Source organism: Eublepharis macularius, chromosome 16 (genome assembly GCF_028583425.1).
Source record: "Eublepharis macularius isolate TG4126 chromosome 16, MPM_Emac_v1.0, whole genome shotgun sequence".
Classification (NCBI taxonomy): domain Eukaryota; kingdom Metazoa; phylum Chordata; class Lepidosauria; order Squamata; family Eublepharidae; genus Eublepharis; species Eublepharis macularius.
The window spans coordinates 13,333,525-13,357,073 of NC_072805.1; the positions used below are offsets into that span (position 1 = coordinate 13,333,525).

The 23,549-nt window shown below is 43.8% G+C and overlaps 1 long non-coding RNA gene across 6 annotated transcripts; it reads right to left on the reverse strand.

The window, feature by feature from the left end:
• Window positions 1–2,026: 2,026 nt before the first annotated feature.
• Window positions 2,027–10,032, reverse strand: LOC129343931 (uncharacterized). 6 transcript variants are annotated; one of them, XR_008598351.1, is made up of 6 exons: window positions 9,646–10,032; window positions 8,265–8,364; window positions 7,526–7,761; window positions 6,870–7,012; window positions 5,479–5,559; window positions 2,027–4,569 (listed from the first exon to the last, which is right to left on the reverse strand). It is a non-coding gene; the product is annotated as an uncharacterized LOC129343931 (long non-coding RNA). The 6 variants fall into 6 exon arrangements; XR_008598352.1 differs by having other exon boundaries at window positions 6,870–7,761; window positions 9,874–10,032; XR_008598350.1 differs by having other exon boundaries at window positions 6,886–7,761.
• Between the last annotated feature and the right edge of the window lie 13,517 nt (window positions 10,033–23,549).

Sequence of the window (23,549 nt, forward strand, 5' to 3'; positions counted from 1 at the left end):
ATAACCCAGAGATCAATTAGGGCAGGCAGGAGATACGGTTCAGGAACCCATGCCCCCACAAAGCCCTGCCAACCATGTTGAAGGCCACTATTCTCTCAACCCCATTGACTCTTCCAGCAGTGTATGCTAAATTCCAGAATGTCTTTGAGAAGGGGGCAGATCAGCTCCCCCCACATCAGCCCTATGACTGCACAATCAAATTGGTGCCAGAAGCATCCCTGACTGCTGGGTGCTTATATTCCCTGTTTGGGTCAAAATGAGAGACACTGAGGGACTTCTTGACCAAGAACCAACAGCGGAGTTTTATACACCCATCAACCTCCCCAATGGCGGCACCGGTCTTGTTTGTAAACAGAAGAGTGAAGAGCTGCCCCTGTGTAACAAATATTGGCCTCTTAATAGGATCATAGTCCATGACCGCTACCCTTGTTTCCAGAGTTGCTGGAGCAACTGAAGGGGGAAGAGTTTAAACCAAACTTGATCTCTGTGGGGCATACAACCTGATATGCATACAGACAGGGGACAAGTTGAAGACTCTATTCTGCACCCAGTATGGGGAGTTCGAATACCTGGTGATGCCTTTTGGCCTGTCTTTAACACCCCATGGTGTTCCAGAAGTTCATCAATGACAACTTTAAAGCCCTGATGGACCAGTTTGTCATCATTGGGTGCACCAGGCAGTTTTGTTTGGGGTTGTCTTGCAATCACTGAGGACACTTTTGCAATGTCACCCACATGGTGAAGTTTTCGTGCTGGGCCATCATCACTTTGAGCTAGTTTGACCATTGCAGGGGGAGGATGGTGGAATTACAGCTCCCCTGGACATCCCTTGGGTAGGCAGGCTAGCAAAATCTCAGGGGCATGAACACCACCTTGTGCTAGGAAGTAGAGCAGGGTAGCATGCCTCAGACAGCTCATTAGGTAAGGTACCCACACTAGAGGTAGGTTTATTAGGCCCCATATCAACTTCATTTGATTGTATGTGGTGTCTTTACTGGGCACATTGGCAGAGAAATTATTTTTATGCCCCAACAAAAGTACAGAATTTCAATTCTGAACTGACAGCTGCTAGAATATGGATTACTGAATAATGGGAAACTAAAACTTTACCTAACATTTGAGATTGGTTAAGAAAAGTTTGTTATGAAATGTAAATGGCTCAGTTAACTGTTTATCAATATCTGTGTAGGGTGGGGGAGCATATGCACAATAAATATTTATCCCAAAGAGGAGTTTTCCAGACATAATCTCAAAAGCATTTAAGGGCTTCTCTTCAGGTGTGTCCATGCAGATAAGTCTGGAAATAGCTATTGCAGCTTTACTGGAGATGAAGCAGGCTAATGAACAGCTTCCTGACCTGAAGAAGGAAGTTGTAGGCAGAGGTTTCCAGAAGTATGTCTGGAGGGCTAATAGGAGAGCTAGAGAGGCAGAGGGCTGGTAGAGACTTACTCCTTGCAGGGTGCCCCATGGACTTCTCAATTCCATGCTTTCCACATTTCATATCCCAACAGAAAAGAAGATGGCATTGGGTGGAACAGATGGAGTGGCTTCCGGGGCCACATCCCATTTCTCTTCCCTCCTCCACTTCCACCTCTGTCCCCATCCCTTACTCCATTTCCAGTGATGACTCAGAAATGGAATGGCTTCCTGATCCCCAAACCTCCCCTCCACCACCCCCTCCTTCCCTCCCCTCCTCCTCTTCTGCCCCCAATCCCAGAACCAATGCCCAGACCTCCACCCTCTCTACCCTCATCACCCTCTCTATTACAGCCGATGAGGAAATGGAGTGGCTCCCTGGCCTGCAAAAATGAGGAGATACCATCTTCCTTCAACTCCTATAGAAGTAGTAGTAGTTTAAAGAGTTATAAACAGTTTTATAGTAGTAGTTTAGTAGTTTGTACCCCTTTGAATAGATTTTAGTAGTAATTTTGTAGCTTGTACCCTCTTAAACTGCTTTATAGGAGTTTTGTAGTTTGTACCATTTTAAACATCAGTATAGTAATAATTTAGTAGTTTGTACCGCTTTTAATAGCTTTTTAGTAGTAGTTTAGTAGTACACAATTGAATTACCAACGAAGACACATGTACCTGACTAGGGCTGAAGGTGATTCCAAATGAGGTTTTTAAAGTACATATTGTGTTATTGATGCCTTGAGTTATTGATATTAATTGGAAATAAATTATTTTCAATAATTTTTGCAAGAAAAATACATGTTTATGTTATAATAGTAAAAGTAGTAAAAATATTGCACCAAGTTTAATAATCAATAATTTTCTTCTCCCTGCCCCCCTTTCTAGCATAATTCCAACTTGGTCCTATATTGCTTTTATTTATCAATTCTTGTCATATTATTGCATTGTCTGCAGTTACTGTGTAATCCTTGACAACTGAAGAAGGCCACATGGCCGAAACACGCTTGGTGAAGGTCACATCAGGTTCTTGATTGAGTTTTTTGTCTCACTTTAATCTGAATTGAGGTTATATTTGGACCTGTAATACTTTTTACATTATCCTGTAATAAATACATTTATATTTGTATATTGATATATATTTATGTTCTATATTTAGTAATTTTAATATTTGGGCCATGGATTGGGATTTCTTTAACTTTCTTGGTTCTTAATTTAGTAGTGGTTGCTCCACTATAGATCAGTGTCTGATTTTACATCATCTGGTGGAGAAATATACTGCCTGGTCACTTTACACAGCCTTTGTCACCCACAAAATGGCATTTGACAATATCTCACGAGACAGACTACAGTTAAAACTAGAAGCTTCTTCAATAGATCATAGACTGTTTTCTCTTATACATACACTACATGAAAACAATTATTTTTCAATGAGATGCAACCCATCAGGTTATTTGTCCCATTTGGTACCTGTCAGGAGAGGCGTGAAGCAAAGATGAATCCTGGCTCCCTTGTAATTTAATTTTTATATACATTCTATGGTGCAAACCTTAACCAATCCAGATTTCCATCCACCCAATCTGGCAAACAGACCAACTGCCACACTATTACAGGCAGACAATGATCATTCTATCATACTCCAATGCAGGGCTCAGAAGAGCCCTTTGGACATTTACGCCTTACTAGGAGACGTTAACAATCAATTTCTCCAAGACCAAAATTGTTTTTTCTCCAAAAAATATACTAAGTACAGGTGGCAGATTGACAGTCATGAGAATGATCAAGTTAAAACATTCAATTATTTAGGAGTAGTTTTCCGAATCATCTGGCTTATGAAGAGCTCAGCTTTCCTATGTAATTGAGAATGCCCAAAGAGTGGTTGCAGCAATTTTAAAATTCTTTCTTTACCAAAGGGGGTTCTCATATACCATATGCAATAAAAGTCTTTCAGGATAAGGTGATTATCCCATCTCATGTATGGTTCATAGATATGCTTATTCAGAAATTTCCCTAAACTAGAAGCAACCCAATCCAAACTCCTCAGGTCCTTATTTAGGGTGCCTTGTTGTGCACCTAATATTTAGTTATGTCACACTGCAGCACTATCATCTTGGACCAGCAGATGGGTGTTAGAACTTGAGGACCCTTCTGAAATTGCAACTGAGCAAGCATGGATTGCGGAGTGTCTTCTCATCACTTGCAGATTAAGAAAACAGAAAAGGGAAAGTTCTAGAAGAGTAACAATTTTGTAATGAATAATCTTTTACAATGCTGGGATAAGTTGAATACAAAGTTGTCATGGGGAATAACCCCTTTTGCTTCTGCTGCAAGAAATCTAGATAAACTGCAAGATTTTCACTTGGATTTGCTAATCAAATGGGAGAAACTAAAGTTGGATACATATACAGCCTTATGAGTTAATAACAAGATTCTTACTAATTGGCCCAACTTGAAAGAAAAGTGGCCTGCATGGAAAGTGCCTCAGCCAGTACTGCACCCTCAGCTTCTAGGGAGGAATTATACTGTAAACAGTTGAAGATTCCAATGTTCCTTGATTATTTAGATCTTTCTTATTACATGACTGTTATTTATTACCGAGTGAATGTTGGAAAGAAAATATGTTTTCTAAGCACTGTACGCTGTTTGCCTTACCTAGTTTTTGAAAAAGATCTTTTTTAAAACCAGAAAACTGTAGTTATTGTGCTTTACTGTAACAAAACCAGTCAAACCACATGGGGAACAAGTTGAATACCTGTTTCTCTACCAACAATATTACCAATAGAAAATAGAAAAACAGTTTCTACCTATGCACAGGGCAACCTCCGAACAGCGTGATGCAACCATACTTAACTGGAGGCAACAGACCTTTACCACCCACAGGAAAGAGATTACTGCTGTTTTCTGTGCCATGTACATTGGCACTCAGAGAAACTTTCCATGGGCAGATGATGCAGGAGGAGGAGTGTCAGCCTGTGGAGGGTCTCGATGAGGCCTTGTGATGCAGAGGGAGCAGCGTGACACTGTTTTGACGAGAACCCCTGATAACTTCTGATATGATTCTCGATGGTTCCTCCCCCTCACATTGTGTGATCAATTTCTCTGCCATGTCATGAAGCAACGCAAAGGGTCTGTTCATGTTTCTGGCATCGGCAAGACGAGCTGCTGGGGAAGAGTTCAGCATTGGATATCACTAGTACATTGCCCTGCTCTGCAGCTCTGTTTTGCGTGAAATAGCAATAAATTGTTAATATTATGCAAAGCAGTAAGGGGAGGTCATGTGTGGAGGATTTATACTTGGTAAATTGACTTTGTTAAAATTACAGGGATACAGCGTGTCATGAAATTTGACACTTTTTGCAGGGATACAGCATGATTTGCTGACAATCTGAACAACTGCTGAACAATTTGAACAAGCTCTGAAATATTCCATTCATAGAAAATGTTTAAAGAAAAGGGGAGTGGCCACTGTGCAGACAAAACCGTAATGAAACGAAGTGACAAGTTTCTCACATTTCAAACTGCCATGCCAGTCATACTCTTGGACTGATGTTTGAAATGTGAAAGGCATTTGTTCAGAACAACAAAGAGTTACAACTGGACCTAATTTTCCTTTTGCGCACCAGCAACGAAATAGATGCATGAATATCACAGCACAGTTTTTTATCATCTGCACTGAAAGAAATGTGATACAAACACTCCCTTGTACAAAAAGTGTGGCGGGACATGGTTATAGTAGCATCACAGTATCTAATGTGCGTACAGTTGTCTGATGCCCAGTATCTACACAATAAGGTGTTTGTCAAGTCAAGTCAAGAATGAGTGACATACAGGTTAGCCTGAATTGTTTTGAAGTTTCCCAGGATCATTGGCAGGTAGATCACCACACCATTTTCATCTCCTGTTATGGAATGAACGAGGTAGGAGTTCACAAAACCAGTGCAATGCTGACTTTGCAATGGTGAAGACAAGGGTGGGGTGCAAAGGTAAAGGTGGGGGGCACCCAAGCAAAAACAGAAATATGGTATTAATTACGTAATACAATACCCAGACTTTCACATTTGTACTTACCCTGAGAGTCAGGATTAGATTGCTGTACCTCTTGTCCATCTTCCACTCTATCTGTGGATGTATAGGAACCTTCATTATCTGCTGAGGATCACATGGAGACGTGTAACGATTAATCCACTATCAAAAGCAATTCACATGCAGGTAGAGATGTCAATTCTGTTCTACAGGGAAAAGTTAGGGGAGATAATGTACGATTTTGTATGGTGTTAATAGGCACATTCTGAGAGACAGCCATATTGTACAGTGGCATTCTCAAAGTCCTCACTGTATATTCTGACTAAAAATATCCTGACCCAGACATGTAATTCCCCTAAAGATACCTGCAACTTTTGAACTGCCATAGTGGATTCTGATTGCTTTCTCTGTGGAAAGGAGGTGGGGCTGCTTTGAAGTAAAGCTACACAGTATAGCCTCTGAGAAACTGAAAGCGGTGCTCTCGGAAATGCTGCAAACATGCCCTGCTGGATATGTATTCCCATTTCTAAACCGAGGCCACTTCTGGTATTATGAAGCCAAACTATTCAGTACAGTAATAGCAACATGCTTGATGTGGGGGAATGCTGAACAGACAGACAGAGCATGCATATCACTCCCATTCTGCAGTCGCTCCATTAGTTATTAATCAGTTATTGGGCTCAATTCAAGCTCATGAATATTACTTCCAAAGCCTTTCATGGCCTTGGCCCTCATTTCTCCCTACGTTCCGCCAAGGCAGCTTCACTCATCTGAGCAGGGCCTTCTGCAGATACCACCCTCCAGCTGGGCTAAATCAACAACTCCCCGTACACATGCTTTCTCTGTCATGGCACCTTGTGGAATGGCATGCTTGTGGGGGTCAGGAAAGCTTCCACTCTCTTGGCTTTCCACAAACTATGCAAGACTGAATTATTCAGGAGAGCTATAATAAGAAATAGCTCAAAGAGCTACCTTGGTAAGAGACAGGGACTATAGACTAGGCTATTGCGTACTGCCTGCTGATGTAAATGTGCTCCTGCTGCGTAGTTTGATGCTGATAAAGATGTCATGTTAATTACTTATGTTTTACTTCAGAAAGGTTTAATCCATGTATTTGGCTTTCTGCTAGTTTTCAAATTTGCAGCTAATATACTCTATTGTATCTGTTTTCATTGAATATCCTAGCTACAGTATTTTTGCTCTATGAATGTCCAAGCTTAGATTACAATATATTATATTGTATTCACTTGCATTATGTAATCTGTCTTAGATATCAGTGAGAAAGGTGGACTATAAATAAATCATCATCATCATCATCATCATCATCATCATCATCATCATCATCATCATGGTATCTTGGCACATAGGCATTGGAAAAGTTCTAAGAGAGAATTCTTCAAAACAGCCTTCACTGCCAACCACATGGACATACACACCTCCATCTGTACTCACCTGCTGGGTGGACTCATTGGTGGGATGAGGAGGGGGAAACAAACTGGCCAACGTCATCCTGACCCGTGCAGCAGGCTCCTCATAACTCAGAGGTTTACTTAGCCAATCAGATGTATCTCAGTGCCATCTAACAAAGGATAAACAAGGATGGCTTAGCATTCTCCACCGGGAGGTCCCCACATCAGAGGGCAAAGGAGGTGGAGGGTAGTCTATCTTCAGCCATTAAACCCAGCAAAGAGGAGAGGTTATTGCTCAGTGGTAGAGCATTAGCTTGGAATGCAGAAGATCCCAGGTTCAATCCCCATCATCTCCAGTTAAAAAGGACTAGGCAACAGGTGATGTGAAAACACTTTTCTGCCTGTTACCCTGGAGACCCACTGCCAGTATCCGTAAACAATACTTACCTTGAATGATGGTCTGATCCAGTATAAGACAGCTTCATGTTTTCAGAGGCGCAGGGGTAACTCAACTTTTTATACCCCCACCCCACCTCGAAGCTAGCAAAGGCTTTGTATAGCTTCCCTGTAGGGCATGAACCTATACCTGCCCTACCTCAACTCCTCCCAAGCTGCCAAAGAAGCCATCTGCTAAGGTACGGGGGGAGGGGGAGAGGCTCTTGGCCAGGCAGCAGGGTACTCACTGCACAGCATCAGGTTTTGTTTGGTTAACTCCCACACAGCCTCCTTATCAGTTAGGTTCACATACACCAGCTGCTCAATACTCTCCTGGCTGCATGGACAACTTTGCTGTTTCCTCTCACAAGAGAGAGTCTCAGTGTGTTCAGTCCATCTTTGTGGAGCTGGCTCTCAGGCACATGCTTCAAAGCCTTCAGTACCAACTCCTGATCATCAGAATTCAGGTTCTGGGATAGCAGCACTACAAAGGCACAAGACGGAGACACGATCACAGTACACATCATGGTAACTGGTTATGAGAAACCAAATCCAAAGCTGCCTCACTTCCAAAGGAGCATGTGGCACCTTTCAGTCCCTAAGGATCAAGTCCACATTATAACCCAACATGCAAGCCTTTAGCCATGGCTGCATTTCACACTAACCAAAAGGGCTCCACCGGGCATAACAAAACTGCTAGCCAAACCAAAGATTCACCAGAAATAAAGTCACATGTATCCTACGAATTTTTTTACTTTTTGTATATAGTAATTCAAAGTACAAAAGTGCTACCAATATTCTATACACACACACAATGCCATTCCGTCAGCACTAACGTCAGCAGACAGAGCAATGCTATTGTCAGAACTAACCAACATGGTGATGAGCTACTGAATTTCTAACGATTATCCATTTATTATAAGATTAAAACCTATAAAGAAGTTGAAGGCGAAACGGAAATGTGACTTGAAAATATGCTACCCAAACCTGTTGGCTCTTCGTTGTAGCATTTGGCTCTGGTGCTCTCCTATCTTGCAGCAGCCCTTGGAGGTCACTTCAATTAACAGCTTACATCAGCATCAATGACCTTCAAAAATATATGAGAGATCCAAGTCAAACAACAGATATTTACCAGTTCTATTTCATGCTTATTCACCAGTTGGACTTTTTTTTCAAATATACATATATATCATACATATATATGTATACATATACTGATAGCAATTGTATCGGTATATATATATATGAACACTGATAGCAATTTTGCACCTTGAATTACTATATTAAAAAAATGCATAGGATACATGTGACTTTATTTTTAACCTCTGGGTGAATCTTTGGTTTGGCTAGCAGCATGGTTGCATTTCAGGCAATGCTGCATAAATGCAGCCAAACACCAACCATTTGCTGACATTTTTGCTTAATTCCCATCTGATAGTCAAAGTTTTTATTTATTTTTACATTTTTGTTTGAGTTTGTTTGTACCTGGCTTTTGTCTCCAAAGGGGAGCTGTGACAGCTGGATGCTTTCTTGGTGCCCCACCCTCACTGAGTGGATTTTGCTATGGTCTGGGTTGTGAGTGGTCAGTAAGCCAAGGTTAATATAAATAACTATGCTGGGTTATGTGCCGCTAACCTGGGGAGGTAAAATAGGGATCTGAGGTAATTCCAATTGCTTCCCCTTCCACAAAATGCACATGAACAACTTTGTTTCAGAACAAAAGGAAATAGTTTATTGTCTCTTCCTTAGAAGGGCTCAAGGCACATTGGTTTGGTGGATAAAGCCATGAGTAACAAGTGATTATGTACGGAATGGGTTATATCCATCCGTCCGACTTTCCATCCATCTATCAATCTGTCAAGTACTGCTCATGCGGCTATTGCCTTAAGCAGAAATTAAAATAGGAAGAATCTTGCTTAATGTCGTCTCTCTGGTGTTTCATTATTGCCCCTATATATTTAAGCCATATACAGTAAGGGCTAAAAGAGCTCTGCTTTAGGTCATTTCACACACACCTCAGCTTTATTGAAACTGCATTTTATTTTACCTCCCCAGGTTAGCAGCATAGTGTTCCCATCGTTTTCAAAACGCAGGGGTCCCCCACCTCCCACTCCAGTCGGCGTTTGTCCAGAAAGTCGCGCCCCAAAACCAAAGCCCCGTTAGAGAGCCAGCAGGGACCGGGAGCTCTTTATGAGGGCTGTTGCGAAAGCCCGAGAAGAGCGCGCGCGGCTCTGAGCGCCCGTTACGTTGTCCTGAGGGCAGGCTATAAAATGGATGTTCACCGGGGGGGGGGGAGGGAATGAAGACTGCGATATGAGGGGGCGGAGGGGGGGGGGTACCAGCGACGGCGGCGCTTCCTCCTGCCCACCATGGCTCGTCCGGCGACGCGCCCTTGCCAGAAAAGGCGCCATCCAGCAGCAGCCCCGAGGCGGCGAGGAAGGCGCTGAGGAGAAATCCGCCCCGCGCGAGAGGCGCCCCCTGCTGCCCGCGAAGGCCGCGACGGTTGGGGCCGAGAGAAAAGCGCGGGCGGCCGGGGGGCGGGGGCGGCGCGCGCGAGGCGAGGAGCACCACGGGAGGCCGCCCCGCCCCGCCTCACCTGCGCAGGTGTGGGGGGCTGCGGGAGCGACGAAGGGCGGGGCGGTGGGAGGCCAACCCCGGTCCGAAGCGCCGCTTCCCGCGAGGCTCGGCTCGACCCTCAGTCCGCAGCGAGGCTCGTCTCCCGTCCAGGGATCGCGGACCGGTTCCCGCCAGCAGCGGCGCCAGCGGAGGCCTCGTCCCGGAAGCCGTGAGGCGCCTTCTGCCTCGGGGCCTCTCCTCGGCGCCGGGGCCTCAGCGGCCCAGAAGGGCCAGGCAGCCTCCCGGGGGAGCGCGGGCCCGCAGGCGGAGGCCCGGAGCCCCCCGAGCCTGACGGGGCCGCAGCCCAGCGTCCCTGGGCCGCGAAAGGCGCCCCGCTTCAGGCGCAGGTGAAGAAGCGGCTCCGGGGCACGGCGGCGGCGGCGGCGGCGGCCTCTGGTTCACGTCTGAAGGCGCCCCTGCCTGGACTCGCGTCTGTGGCGCCTCTCCCGGCCCTCCCTCTGGAGCTGCCCCGAGGGGAGGGCAGAGGCTCCCTCAGGTCCGCCCAGTCCAGGGCGCTGCTGCCGGCAGGACCCGAGCCCAAAGGGAAGGAAGGGCCACTGCCAGCTCCCCGGGAGGGACGCAGGAGACGGTGTGGGCGCCACAACCGAAGTGAGACGCGGCGCCTTCCCACTGGAGCAAAAGGGGAGCACAGCCAGGCAGGGTTAAGCGAAGCCGCCCCAGAGCCCAGGCAGAGCGATTGGGTTGCTACTTCCGGCACCTGGGCCCTCAGAGACAGAGCCAGGGCGCGCCAACCAGCCCAGTTGCCCTTCTGTCTGGGCAAAGGCAACCCCAACAACACGGGCTTTGTCAACGAGGACTTCATTGTCTGGATGAGGATCGCCGCTTTGCCCACCTTCTGCAAACTCTTCTCCCGTGTCCGCCTGGGCAATTTCTCCACAGAACTGCCCCAGGGCAACTACTCCCTCAATATCACCTACAATTACCCCGTCCTTTCTTTCCACGGCAGCAAGCAGGTCATCTTTAGCACACTTTCCTGGGGGGGGGGGCAAAAATCCATTCTTGGGCATCACTTTCCTGGTTTTTGGCTCTGCCTGCATCCTCAGTGGCTTTGTCATGTTGGTGGTGCATATAAAATACCAACACCTCAGTGAGGCAGATGAATAAACAGAGCAGTGAAAACCCCCAAGGTTCAGGGAGAACGTCTCAGGAAATGTCCAAACCAGAGTCTTCCTATTACGTTCTCAGAATTAAGCCTAGTTTGTAGCTAGGGCAGGAATCCTACATGCACAGGTCTAGAATCTGTGGGCCTTACTTATGAATCAACATGGGCAGGATTGGCATTTTGTGTGTTAATCACTTCTATGGGCTTTGAGGCTTATGCAGATGTTTTGGGATTTACTTTTAAGATTCATTCAGAGGAAATGGGCATAGACTATTCGGCAGATGCAGTGCTTCGTCCAAGGGTGTTCCAAGTGATTGATGTGAACCATATTGGACACTTGTGTTTCTCATAGGGGTTTTGCAAGTGAATTACTGCTTTAATTAAGAACGTGGAAACTCCCATCCGGTTGAGTCCTTAAAGACAAATGTTCTCCCCAATGTTGGGCAAAGAACAGATCCTCTTAGGAAAAATCAACTGACAGTTCTTAATAGGCTTCAAGAGCAATCTTAAACAGGTCTACTCAGCATTCTACTCAGGTTTATTCAATGGCGCTTACTCCCAGGAAAGTGTTCTTAGGATTGCACTGTTTGGTACTTAGGCTTACATTCCTAAGCATTGCTTACAGGATGAAAATTGTTGTGAACAGACTATATAAAGTTTTAAGGATTTTTTAAAAAATTCACAAACTACTATCTTGATTTTTTTAAGCAACATTCTGTTTATTACAAAAAGTAATTCCCTTTTATTTTTGTCCTAGTTCAGCAAATGGGACCACTTTTACAGAATTGTACCTTCTACATGCTTAGCTGCTTCCACGTGAGAGTCCTAGGAAATTAGCCAGAGTGTGGAATAGAATGGAATTTGGGGTATAGTTACTATCAAAGGAGAAGATCCAGAGGAGTTAGCCGTGTTAGTCTGTAGTAGCAAAATCAAAAAGAGTCCAGTAGCACCTTTAAGACTAACCAATTTTATTGTACCATAAGCTTTCGAGAATCAAGTTCTCTTCATCAGATGCCTGATCCAAACTGGCCACATACAGAAGAGGAGGGGAGAGAGGGAAAGAAGGGGACATATATCACAAGGGGACAGGATGCAATTAGCGTGGAGGTAACCCAAACATTCCTTTGCTAGTAAATGTAAACATCTCCTTTTGGTGTGGAGTCAGTTTGCCGTGTTTGTTTGGAAAGTATCCAATTCCTATGTAGTATAAGCCTTCGATAACCACAGCTCTCCCTGCCAGATGCGTCTGACAAAGAGAGCTGTGGTCCCCAAAAGCCCACACCAGGCGACACTGGGCTCCCCCAGACCACGCCTCTGTAAAGGAAATCTGTTACCTGTGATAATGTGATAACCATTCATAGTCTCTATTCAGTCCCATCCTGACAGAGTCAAATTTGCATATGAATTCCAATTCAGCAGCCTCCCGTTGGATTTTGTTTTTGAAAGGTTTCTGTTGAACCACAGCGACCTTTAAGTCTTTGGTGGAATGTCCTGGTACCAGGACCGGAGGGTCTCTCTGAGGGAGCAGTAACAGGCACACACCATACTGCACGATTTGGCTGGCGCAGAGCCAGTATTTATATAGGGAAAATAGCCCCTTAGGCTGGAGAGTGACTGCAGCCTGGGAAGACAAAGGACTTTAAATGTATCTCCTGGGACGGACAAAAGGTTTGAGTACCTTAATTGGTGCTATCAGGACATGACAAAGAGGTAGCTTGTTAGTTCCTGGTGCCTAACAAAGAAACTACTTTTGATTGGGTTTCTCCGGGGTGGGAGATTGAATTTAGATTTATGATTAGATGTTCCCAGGAAGCGGCTAAACTTATCAGAACTGATTGATAGTCCTTGCTTGCGGGACAGGCTTTTAGCTAGGGCATGCTCCATGGGAAAGAGAATGTTGGAATGTCAGAGGAAAATAAGATTAGGTAAAGCCCTCAAGCACCCATCTTTTCTATAGAACCATGTGTTGAGGCTTGGGTGGCAGGAGAAAGTGACACCCTATTCCTCGGTATTCCATCCACATAGATGTGCGTTCCAGTCTCCTGGCCAGGAGCTGACAATGAGTTCTGTGCTCTCTGTTAGGAGGTTGGGCTTACTGCGGCAAGAAGTGCATTAGAGTCAAAGGGGCTTATGACTTCAGTTCATAAGCAGTTATTAAATATATCTGAAGCCTGGATGGACTGCTCGCGGGGAGAGGGGGGGTTGCTTGGGGATAAAAGCAGGGTATGAATGAAGTAAAATAAATATAAAAAACAAATCATGTATCTTAATTTTTAAAAACTGAGGTAATATTCAGGGTTGTGCACAATAGCCCTTGGAAGAAACCTTATTCATTCAAGTGTTTGAGACATACAGACAAAAGACTGACAAGGTTTCAACTTCCTTAAAAGTTGAGTACGTTTATACTTCAGTTTTAAAAGACAGAGTCGCTTAACATGCTGAAAAGTGTTTCATAGGCAGTGGGTGGTTCCACACACATAATTGGGTCTGCTCTTTCCAGAGCAGCCTGAGCCGGCCGGGGACTTCACCGTTTGTATCCGTTCCTGTTTCAGAAATGGCTGGGGTGGGGCCCTTGTTTTTAAGGAACCCATTAAGACTTCTCCACATGTAGAAAATGTTCTGTTCCAAAACTAGATGAGCTTGTGTTGCATCTTTCTTGACTCAAATCCAATAACTCTCCTATCTTCAGGGTTGTGCGGCTTCTGTGGCTCATTTGACTGAGCGGCTGGCCCGAGCAGAACACCTTGTAGAGCGGCTCCAACAGGAGCTCAAAGAAAAGGGTGAGGAGCTGCGTTATAAAGAACAACAGCTTAAGGTGTTCCTTTAGATTTATCAAGGTGGCGAAAATGTATTTCCTTGGCCGCTGTGCAGTGAAACTCTTTCCTCAATGTTCACTGTCCATCTCCCCCGACCAGGGAGGCTTTCTCTCTCTAGTATGCTGCTTCCAAGGAAGCTGTGGTTGAGAAGGTGCATGCTGTATCCTCTCTCCCACTGACCTTGTGAGGTAGGGTGCTGGAGCCTCCTGTTGCCCGCCACTGCCCCTGGATGTTTCCTCCCTTAGGCATCTCTCTTTGGGCCAGGGGGACAACTGCCTCAACAAGGATTGTGGTAGCCCTGCCTTTGCAGTCGGGGGTGCGAGAAGAATTGGTGCAAAGATCTCTAAGAAACAACTCTGTTTACTACAGCCCTCACTCCAGAGTAAAATGCAGACAAAAACTCAAAAGTATAAACAGGATAAAAAGTAAAGAGATAATACCAGCAAAACGGAAATTAGAGTTTCTGGACATCAGCCCCTTGGGAATGGATGGGTAGAAGCATGCACTTGAGGCTGATCTGGTCACATTGAGGCTAGACTACTGTAACACACTCTACATGGATCTCCTCTCAAAGTCAATTTGGAGACTCCAATTGGTGCAGAATGCTGCAGCTTGGTTGTTATCAGGAACTAGTTGGAGCATGCACATGACTCCCACTCGGCAGCCACTCCATTGACTACTCCTCAGTTACTGGGCTCCATTTAAGGTTTCGGCTATGAATTAGAATGCCTTTCATGGCTTCGGCCCTGCATATCTGCAGGACCACCTCACACCGTATGCTCCACCATGGCAGCTTGGCTTATCTGCAGAGGGCCTTCTGCAGATACAGCCGTGCAAACAGCAAAATCAGCTGCTGCGTGTATATACACATTCTCTGTGGTGGCCCCACCTTGTGCAATGGCTTGCCTGAAGAGGTCAGGAGAGCTTCCACTCTCTTGGCTTTTTGCAAGCTGGGCAAAACTGAATTATTCAGGACAGCTTTTTTTACTCAGGTAACAGGGCTATGCTGTGAGTAATGGCTTAGAAAGATGCTTTGATGAAGGGCCAGGGACTGTATACTATGCTACTGGGTACTCTCTGTTCATGTAGCTAAGCTCCTACTGAAGAATTCCAGCATCAAATCATTGTTTTGTTTCAGCAATGGTTCATCTTTGTATTTGGAATTATGTTTCTTGTTTCAAATTCCTGGAATTCTTAGCCTATTGTATGGTTTATTGGACATCCCAGGCATTGATTGCATTTATTTACACTGTATAATCTGCCTTGTGTTTCAATGAGAATGGAGGGCCATAAATAACATAAAGAAATAAACACATGCAATATTGACTTAACTATTGTTATGTTCATAATTGACAGTGATCTAGATTTTCAAAGTGATAATAATTCTACTTTAAGTTTCCATAAATTGCCAAATTTGGTTGTCACTCAAATTTAAATATTTTTCAAGTGAGAACAGATGTTGTTATGAGCCAAGGGTTAAAACAGCCCTTTCAGAATAGGTTTCTATAATACCACGTGCCTTCTATCTGAAGTTTTTTAAGTGCAAAAATTAGCCTTGTATATTTGTTTATTTTCGTATATATGTTTTGCATGTGTATTTTTAACTACGTTTTCAGTTAAAAACAAGCTCTTAATAATCTTTAGGAAGAAAAAGCAGAATTTGAAAAAACAATAAGCAGCCTAATGCTTCAACTAAAATCCGTAGAAAATCTAAAGAAGAAATGTTCTGAAACTCGTCCCGCTGAGCAAAAAAGAGTGAGTTTTAATGTTAAAATTTCAGATTGACTTCAAGATTCTGGCCTTAATTGCATGCATGTTCTTCGTGTGTGTTTACGGAATATACATCCATATCCACCCACCCCCCGCAGTGGTTTGCTTGGTGACCCAAGAATAAGGTGTATTAAAAGTTTTGGGTGGGTTACCTATATACTAGAGTTACCTAAACAACATGGAAATAAGGCTGTTTAACATGGATATTTGGTAAGTACAAACTTGCAGCTTGGCTCATGCTCTTGCAATCTGGTTATGATTGGGGGGTCACTGTGCTTGACTGTGCAGTGGAAAACCAGTGGAGGAACGATTGCTTGTGTTCAAGTGGAAGTGGGTATCTTTACTTGGGGAGTGCAAGACTTCCTTGAGAAGCTCCTTAACAGCCCTTACTCTGGTTATGCTGCTAACCATTTTGCGTTTGGTAAGCCAGATGGTGGAAAGGAGAAAAGATGAGGGGTTGGAGAGGGAAAGGGGTGACTGTGGGTCACTCTACATGTTACTTCTTTTATGAAGTTATCTACAGAAATAACCCTTGCTCCATACAGACACATGCCAACTCTGGGATTGACTTCTATAAAAAAAGAGTGGAAATGGGCTCAGAAAGCTGCTGCTGAGGGAGAGCTCCTGCCTTTATTTTAACCTGTTTGTGGGCAGAGTTTTGCTCTTTCTGCTTCTGCATGTGCACACAATACCTCCAAGTGGAGCAGCAGAAATGGGCAATCTCTGTTGGTGACTTTCTAGTAAGCTCGATCAGAATTTAACAGTATCTGATGTTAATCCTAGCTCTATGATTTTTATCCTCCAATTTTAATGGTATTTTCTTGAACTTTACAGAATAAAATTCGGTCCAAGGAGGAGGATAATATCAAGCAAAGGCGGGACAGGCAGCAGCTCCTCCTATGAGAAGCAGGATTTTCCAAGAATGTGAGTGGGCCTTCAGTGAAAAGAAGACGCAAGCCATGAGGACTCACGGGGTGGGGGTGGGAAATCTATAGTGGTAAGGAGGGACTTTGAAAAAAAATGTGCCTTCCTACACACTGGGAAAATTTTTACAGCAGGTATTTCAAGGAAGCACAGTGTCTTTTTTTAAAGGAGTTTTTTGGACTCCATCAAGGTCCTTGGTCTGGAAACGTCAATGGATCCAAAATACAGCAGCCAGGCTTCTGTCAGCAGAGAAAACTGTATCATTCCTGTGCCAAAGGAGGCTTCCCATTTGTTTCTAGAGATAATTCAAAGGTCTTTAAAGTTTTGGGACACCATGCTTAAAGGACTGCCTCCTCCCGTATTATATTGTGCAGCCTGCCAGTTCCAATCCAGCAATCAGAGTCAGGGGTTTTGGCAACCTGCCTATGGAGCCTCACCTGGCTCCCATTTTACTCTCTTTTTGGTGCCAGTCCAAAATGTTTCTGTTGACCCAGGTTTTTAATTAAGAGGCTGATCTCTGAACACCATCTTTGGAGTGTGTCCTACTCTGAATATGGTTATTCATTTTAAGTTGCTCTTTGCTTTTATGCCAGTGCTGGATTTTATCGCTAAATTTTAATGAACTATTATTGTTTCATGTCTTTATTAGGTTTTATTCTGAAAGCCGCCTGAGACATTTCCCTGGAGAGGCAACATAACATCTTTCTCAATCAATAAATAACCATTTGTTTTGGCCAATCTGCTGTCTCACAGACAGGCAATACAGGCACACACGTGTTAAGGGCACATCTGAATGCTTTCAGGTGGACAGTATAAAAATAAATAATTGTGGGATTCTGTGATTAAACATAAACTTGTTTCCAACCGAGATTAGTTCAATGAAATTCATTGATACCGCTCACATTTTTAGTTTTTGATGCTTGAAGTTACAAGCACGTTTCATTGTTGGCACCGTATTTTAACATTGCATCAGTTTTATAGAGATTTGGGTTTTGTTTTGTTTTGAAAACCCAGCCCTTCAAGATCATCTTTTTAAAAAGGACAGGCAGATGATGGCACTTGCGCAGAAATGTAAGTAACAACTCTTTTAAATAGAATTCAGCAGTTGAGTGTTCCCAGCCTCCGAGATGAATCCTGCTTGCTGCTACATTGCCCGATCGGTTTGTTCATCATATCAGCCAACATGTCCATGGCCCCACCCCTTCATGACACTGCTATGGAGCAAAAACTTGTTTCCAAGGCACAGATCCTCATGGATCCTTAAGATTTTTACGTGAGGTTTACCTAAAGTCACTAGCAAATCACATATCGTATTCATAGCCACAGACTACAACACAAAAATGACACATCTGCCACTTCAGGAAGGTGACATGGTGCACAAACAGGTTTCCAAGGCACAGGTACTCATAATTTTTAAGGAGGGAGGGGCACCCCAAACTCAACATCAAATCACATCTCATATCCATGGCCACAGGACGAAACGCAGAAAACAATAGGAAAAAATGAAAAAAACCCAAATAATTAATAGGATATAAGACAATAAAACCTGTAATGAAAACAGTATCTTTATGTATGGTTCCTCAGCTTCAACAACGTCCATCACCCCTCCCCTCAGTGCTTTGATTGACTCTCTTTTTCTCTCTCCACTTTCAGTTGCCAGGAAGACAGTAAAAAAAGAGAAACTTCCTGCCATTTTTGGATGTGGACTGCAAAAGAGCCAAGGACACCAGAGGATCATTTCAGCACTCAAGACTTCCAGTCCCGCCCAACAAAGAAGCTCTCGGGCAGGACATTTTGAGGAGCATCAAATATGAGACTCCGTTGTTTTTAAGGAACCCATAAAGACTTCTCCACATGTAGAAAATGTTCTGTTCCAAAACTAGATGAGCTTGTGTTGCATTTTTCTTGACTCCAATCCAATAACTCTCCTATCTTCAGGGTTCTGTGGCTCATTTGACGGACCGGCTTGCCCGAGCGGAGCACTTGATAGAGCAGCTCAAACTGCAGCTCATAGAAAAAGACAAGGAGCTGCGTTACAAAGAAGAACAGTTTAAGGTATTCCTTTGGATTTATCAAGGTGGCGAAAATGTATTTCCTCAGCCTCTGTGCAGTGCAACTCTTTCCTAAATGTTCGCTGTCCATCTCCCCCGGCCAGGGAGGCTTTCTCCCTCCGGTATGCTGCCTCCGCCGGGGAAGCTGTGGTTGAGAAGGTGCATGTTGTATCCTCTCTCCCACTGACCTTGCGAGGTAGGGTGCTGGAGCTTCCTCTTGCCCGCCACTGCCCCTGGATGTTCCCCCCCCCTTAGGCATCTCTCCTTGGGCCAGGGGGACAACTGCCTCAACAAGCGGTAGCCCTGGCTTTGCAGTCAGGGGTGCAAGAAGAATCAGTGCAAAGATCTCTAAGAAACAACTCTGTTTACTACAGCCCCCACTCCAGAGTAAGATGCAGACAAGGACTCAAAGTTACAAGATAAAAAAGTAAAGAGGGAATGAATACTAGCTAAAAGGAAATTAGAGTTTCTGAACATGAGCCCCTTGGGAACGGATGGGTAGAAGCATGCACTCATGAGGCTGATCTGGTCACATTGAGGCTAGGCTACTGTAACGCACTGTACATGGATCTCCTCTCAAAGTCAGCTCAGAGACTCCAGTTGCTGAAGAATGCTGCGGCTCGGTTGTTGTCAGGAGCTAGGTGGAGCATGCGCATGACTCCCACTCGGCAGCCACTCCATTGACTACTCCTCAGTTACGGGGCTCCATTCAAGGTTTTGGCTATGAATTAGAAAGCCTTTCATGGCTTCGGCCCCGCGTATGTGCAGGACCGCCTCTCTCCCCATGCTCCGCCATGGCAGCTTGGCTCATCTGCAGAGGGCCTTCTGCAGATGCAGCCCTGCAAACGGCAAAATCAGCTGCTGCCTGTACGTACACCTTCTCTGTGGTGGCCCCACCTTGTGCAATGGCTTGCCTGAAGAGGTCAGGAGAGCTTCCACTGTCTTGGCTTTTTGCAAGCTGGGCAAAAGTGAATTATTCAGGACAGCTTTTTTTACTCAGGTAACAGGGCTGTGCTGTGAGAAATGGCTTAGAAAGATGCTTTGATGAAGGGCCAGGGACTGTATACTATGCTACTGGGCACTATCTGTTGATGTAGCTAAGCTCCTACTGGAAAATTCCAGCATCAAATCATTATGTTTTGTTTCAGCAATGGTTCATCTTTGTATTTGAAATTATGTTTCTTGTTTCAAATTCCTGGAATGTTTAGCCTATTGTACCATTTATTGGACATCCCAGGCATTGATTGCATTTATTTACACTGTATGTGTAAATTGTGTCTCGATGAGAATGGAGGACCATAAATAACATAAATAAATGAAATATTGACTTAACTATTGTTATGTTCATAATTAGCAGTGATCTAGATTTTCAAACAGTGATCATAATTCTACTTTAAGTTTCCATAAACTGCCAAATTTGGTTGCCACTCAAATGTAAATATTTTCCAAGTGAGAACAGATGTTGTTATAAGCCAAGGGTTAAAAAAGCCCTTTCTGAATCGGTGTCTATAACACCATGTGCCTTCCATCTGAAGTGTTTTAAGTGCAAAAATTAGCCTTGTGTATTTGTTTATTTTCATATATATGTTTTGTGTGTGTATGTTTAACGACATTTTCAGTTAAAAACAAGCTCTTAATCATCTTTAGAAAGAAAAAGCAGAATTTGAAAGAACAATAAACAGCCTAATGCTTCAACTAAAATCTGTAAAGAATCCAAAGAAGACATGCTCTGAAAGTGGTCCAGCTGAGCAAAAAAGAGTGAGTTTTAATGTTATAATTTCAGATTGACTTTAAGATTTAGACCTTAATTGTATGCATGTTCTTCGTGTGTGTTTACAGAATATACATCCATACCCACCCACCCACCCCCCGCAGTGGTTTGCTTGGTGACCCAAGAATAAGGTGAATCAATACTGGGGGGGGGGGGTTACCTGTATACTAGAGTTACCTATACTACAGTCAAATAAGGCTGTTTAACATGGATACTTGGTAAGTAAAAACTTTCAGATTGGCTCAGGCCCTTGAAATCTGGTTATGATTGGGGGTTACTGTGCTTGAGAAGAAGCCAAAGACGAAGCGGGGCAGGAGCCATCTCAGGTCTTCGAGAGACCTGTGAAATCACTGGGCAGCAGGTAGGATAAACTCTTTTCAAAATCTAGGTGTCCTGAGCACTATATTTTTATACCCTAAAACTGCTACAATTATGATGCTCCTGAACTGGGATTGGATTGGGGCCAACACGTTTCAGTTTTATTGTTAGATGTGAAAGAAAATGGCTGGGTGGAAAAGGATCATCCAAGGGCAGAGGAGATTAAGGTGATGCCTTCTCTCTGACTGGAATTAAGTCTAGGAAGAAAAGAAACTGAGTGATAGCCTAACTCTTTTGTAAAGTCTCTGGCATGTTTTCAAATTACCTTTGGCTATTAAAATTTGGGCTGTGGACTGAAATCGTACAGCCCGATCTCATCAGACCTTGGAAGCTAAGCCGGGTCGGTACTTGGATGGAGGACTGCAAAGAAAGACTCTGCCGAGGAAGGCACTGGCAAACCACCTCTGCTGGCCTTGAAAACGCCTTTGCCGTTGCGACTTAATGGCATATACACACATGCATATTATCAAAATTTCCGTCATGAAATCCTTCAGATTGTATAAATAATTCTTTAAACGTTTAATCTCTTGACTTCCATAAAGTGCATTCCTGTATAGTTCAAGAGGAAATCAGTGGCTATATTTAGCAATTTAAACCCATTTCTCCTCCCTCAAAGAAAAATAATTTAGTCGTGGCCCTGCACCCATATATGGATTAAAAAATTAGGGAGAGAGGGGGATAAAATAAATACAAAAAGTCATGATGACCAAATTCTCCTGTCTGTGTTTGCCTGGGCAATCTAAAGCGACTGCTAAGATCTCGCAAGATTATCTTGTGAAATATCAGTTGTCATTTATTCCACTTTGCAGCTGAAGGAGGTGGGGAGGTAGATAAAGGAGAGAGAATGGAGGTGGGGGTGGACAGAAGTAGAATGGGCTGGAAAAGGTGAAGGTACGGAAAATCAGGAGGGGGGAGCAGATGTGAAAGGAGGTCAGGGAAAAAGAGATGGAGCAGGGGAGAAGACAGGGCTGGAGAAAGGAAGGACACCCCCTTTCCCGTGACTACTCCTAAGCCCCGTTGAATAAAAGGTCTTTAATTCCTAGGCTACTGAGAAGAACTCTAAAAGACGCACCGGTTGAAAAATTAGCCTGTCTTATAGCACCGATGTAACATCAATAATTTTCTCTTGGTTTTATCAGAAGCTAAACTTCCATATTTAAATGCTTTTAGGGCAAGCCAGAAAACAAGATGGAAAGGCTTCCTGAATTGATGCTCCTCCCCCGCAAACTCGTGTGTTTTGAGGAACCAAGTGTTCAAAAGAACGAACAGCTTCCCACAAAGGTACTTCTTTATAACCTATGAAGACCCTATGAATGGAAGACCTCCCAAACTTCCTAACCTTAACATACATGCTCAGATCCTGCAAATAGACTGATGTGGCTTCGTTTATTCAGTCAAGCCATCTCTTTTGCGGTCTTCCTCTTTTTCTACTGCCTTCCACTTTTCCTAGCATTATTGACTTTTCCAGAGACCCTTGCCTTCTCGTGAAATCGCAAGGAATGTATGGTCTTGATCTTTTAAGTTATTTGCGATCACGCTTTTTGAATATTTTTACAGGTTATGGACTTACTATGAATAATGTTGATGGTGGGAGTAGAAACTGTAGGGGAGAAGAGTATGCTTAAGCTATGAACATATATACACAAGTGCTCTCTTACTTAGCTGGAGGGGTGGCATATTGCTATGGCACAAACCTTTAATAGCTGCTGCTGCTATCAAACCTCTGTTGGTGACTTTCCAGTAAGCTCGATCAGATTTAACAGTATCTGATGTTAAACCTAGCTGTATGATTTGCATCCTCCCATTTTAATGGTCTTTTCTTGAACTTTATAGAATAATATTCGGTCCGAGAAGGAGGATAATCGGAAGAGGCAAAACAGGCAGCAGATCCTCCTACAGGAAACAAGATTTCCCAACAATGTGAGTGGGCCTTCAGTGAAAAGAAGACGCAAGCCGTGAGGACTCACGGGGTGGGGGTGGGAAATCTGTAGTGGTAAGGTGGGACATTTAAAAAAATGTGCCTTTCTACACACTGGGATATTTTTTACAGCAGATACTTCAAGGGAGCTCAGTGTCTTTTTTTAAAGGAGTTTTTTGGACTCCATCAAGGTCCTTGGTCTGGAAACGTCAATGGATCCAAAATACAGCAGCCCGGCTTCTGTCAGCGGAGAGAACTATATCATTCCCGTGCCAAAGAAGGCTTCCCATTTGTTTCCAGAGATAATTCAAAGGTATTTAAAGTGTTGGGGCACCATGCTTAAAGGACCGCCTCCTCCCATATTATATTGAGCAGCCTGCCAGTTCCAATCCAGCAATAGGAAAAAATGAAGAAAAAGAAAACCAAGTAATTAATAGGTTATAAAACAATAAAACATGTAATGAAAACAATATCTTTATGTATGGTTCCTCAACTTCAACAACATCCATCACCCCTCCCCTCAGTGCTTTGATTGACTCTCTCTCTTCACTTTCAGTTGCCAGGAAGACAGTAAAAAGGAGGAGAAAATAGGGATACTCTTTTCCAATTCTACTCTCTCCTCTTAAAGAAACAGACACTTTATCTGGAGGTACCTCTCTGAGAGCACCTGAGGATGCTATGGCATGTTGGGGGAGAGTCCAGAAGTGAGAGTGATTCACTTTTTGTTATTTATTTATTAAAATATTTATACCCTTCCTTTCCTTTGTGCGTCAAGGTTGCTTATAATTCCAATATTCGAAACATTCAAAATACAATAAAATCTGATTAACCCTCCTCCACAAGAAAATGGCTACAACTTAAGCTCTCAGAAATAAAATGGTTTCATGGTACTTTCTAAAAGCTTT